This window comes from Lissotriton helveticus, chromosome 1_2 (assembly GCF_964261635.1).
Source record: "Lissotriton helveticus chromosome 1_2, aLisHel1.1, whole genome shotgun sequence".
In the NCBI taxonomy this organism is placed as follows: Eukaryota; Metazoa; Chordata; class Amphibia; order Caudata; family Salamandridae; genus Lissotriton; species Lissotriton helveticus.
Genome location: NC_136058.1, coordinates 448998722 through 449001877, shown reverse-complemented (window position 1 = coordinate 449001877; position 3156 = coordinate 448998722).

Genomic DNA, 3156 nt, shown 5'->3' with positions numbered 1-3156 from the left:
GGCTATGGAGAGTCCTTTTCATCTTCGGAAATGTCATGGCTGGCCCTATAAAGTTTCCATCCCTCAATGTAAAAGGATTTAACTCCCCTTATAAGAGGCGTCAAGTTTGGTGATATCTACGCAGCAAGTTTCCGATGTTATCTTTATCGAAGAAACTCATTTGCTTTCCTCAGATTCTCGCCTCATGTTGCACCCTAAATACCGCACTCAATATTGGGCCTGCTCCTCTTCTAAAACTGGGGGGTAGCAATCTTTCTCAAACCTGGATGGCAGTCAATGAATACCAGGACTGTGATGGAAAAGGATGGACGAGGATGGAAGGTTAATTAGAGCACACATGACATGGGGTTGGTGGTCCCTGACCTTCGTTAACATATATGCTCCTAACCAAAATCAGGATGCTTTCTTACGACTACACCCCAGGGATCTCTTGCAGACTGTCACAACACTGATTATTCTTGGAGGTGACTTTAATCTGGAGTTGGACCCAAAATGGGACCGTACTGCGCAGGCACATCAGGGGGATGGGGCGATGTCAGCATCGTTGAGTAATGTTAATACAGACTTAGGCTTAGTTGATGCATGGAGACATCTAAATCCACTAAAGATTACTTTTTCATCTCTCATGCACACCGGTCATATTCTCGTCTTTTCTATTACTTTCTCTCACTCTCCCTGTTATAGTATTTCAGATATATCCCAATTGGACCATGCTCATGTTCTAATATATATACAACCCCCCAACCCATGTAGGGAGCCCATTCCTAGATGGAAACTACCCCCCTAGGTCCTACAAGATCCTGTAGATGTGGCAGACATTTGAAAAGAGATAGAGGCTTTCTTTTTTACTAATACCCTTGTTGACACCTATGAAGCCACTAAGCGGGACGCTTTTAAAGCCAGCATTCAAAGGGTTATTACTTCAATCTCTATTGCCAGATTTGGGGGGGCTGGGATAGTAGAAAACACCCTCTCTAGGGATATCGAAACCCTAGCATGGAAAGATCACTTGCAACCATCCCTCCGCAATAAACGGCTTCTTGCTGAATTGCGGGGCCAACGAGGGGGGTGAACGGCTGACGCTGTGCTTCCTGTTTCCTCAATCAGCGTAGCCACGCCCAGGCAAGCAGCAACGCCGCCGCCGCTGCTCCCTCGCTAGATGCCGGAGCCAAACACCGGGGCGTTAGAGCTATGCGCTGAATACTGAAAACTGAAAACTATTGAGTTGAGCAAGTTGAGCAAGTCTTACAGGATCCGACGGCCTCTCGGAGTTCTCTGAGCCCCTGCGCTTCTGTTCGGCGCCCTGCCTGTCTGCCTTGTCCTGCTGACATATGGAGAGACCGAAGCGCCTGTAACGCTGATGTTTCCGCTCCGCGCCCTGCCCTGTTCAGCGGACATTTCGGAGTGATTGAAAGCGCCCGCAAACGCCGCTGGTACCTGCACCTTCGACGGCGAACTACTGGGAAACCGGGGGCATTGGTCATTGGACGCTGGTCCGGACGCTGGTCTGCTTTGCGAGGTAAGGCGCGCTGGGAAGAGTTCTACCCAGTTCTCGCTCGCTTTGCTTGTACCGCGCCCTCCTTTGCGACCCCTCATCTACTGGCGTGCTGACTCTGAGGCTGATTTTGAAACCCTGGAAAATGTGAAGGGGTAAAGCTGTCTTGAACCTTGCTTGAGCAAGAGCTACCCTCTATGCCTCCTCACTTGTTGGCGTGCTGATTGTGAACCTTTGAAAAGTTGTGAAGGGGCAAGGCTGTCTTTGCAATACCGCAATATCCTTATAAACCTGTACTGCCCCTCGTATTGCATTGGGGAAAGCTGGTCATTGGCATCTTCTCAGCACTAGGAATATGACAATGCCGCAACCCAGATTTGCGTTTAAACGGTCGACGAGTTTTCGCGACCGGTTGGTGCATACACGTCCCAAACCAACACCCAAAGTGTCCAGCCTTCCCAATGGGCATCATCCTTGTGGGGGGTGTTCGGTGTGTGATCTGACAAACACCACGAAAAGCGTAACTCTGAGGAGTAACCAGACATGGCACCTAAATAAAATCAGCAATTGCAATTCCACACACGTAATATACAGAATAACATGCCCGTGTGAATTGCATTACATTGGGTTAACTACACGCAAGGTAAAAATAAATTCGAATCCAAGAACATCTGAGCACCTTGCGAGCTGGCAAACTAACAACTAAACTAGTCCAGCATTACAAAACAATGCAACATAACCCGAGACAAATGCGATGGGTAGTGCTTGAAAAAGTACAAGGAGACCAGTTTAATATCGAACGGAAATTGAGCACCAGGGAAGCACGATGGATATACCAGGAGTGCTCAGATCAAATGGGCCTGAACGATTACTTTGAATGGGGCAAAGTAGACATCTAATTTAGCCATACGTTCATGCACCCAGAGCATACTCATCCACATAGTAGTGATGTGCAATATAGAACATATGATATGCCATACACTGGTTTGATTAACCAGCACACCACAGAGCACAATAGAGACTGTGTTTTATACAAAAACACCTGTGTGGTGTATACGTGTATATATATATTTTTTTTTTTAAAACCCTCCCCCACAACTACACTGAAAATGTAAAACTCCCAGGAAAATATCATCCTTGTGGTGTACACGTGTACTTAAGAAACTCCCCCCACAATTACGCTGTAAATGTCAAAACTCCCAAGAAAATATCATATTAGCGACTGTCATCAACAGCCACAGAAATTACATCCAGCAAAAGTGTCATGCTAGTTAGTAGACACGGCATGGGGATTGAGATAAGCGCTAGGAGAGAAAAAAAGAAAAAAGAAAATATCGGCCCAGACTCACAAAATACTGACACACACAGGCAGCACTGTGGCCCCCGCCTGGTCACGCAATGTGGCCGAATGACCGACACAGCGGGTAAAACGTCTAGAATGGATACACACGGAAAGAACATTAGGCGACACAAAACTATGAGAAGAAATTCCATAGTATAATACACTATCGAGTGACTTCAATATACTTTAACGCCTTACTAACACCCTCCAAGATGGCGGCCACATGATAGGTACGAGAGGGGTGGAGTCACAAACGCGACATGGCGCGCGACAATTCCATGAACATTCATAAGCCCACAAGTCTAAGCGCCGGGTGCTG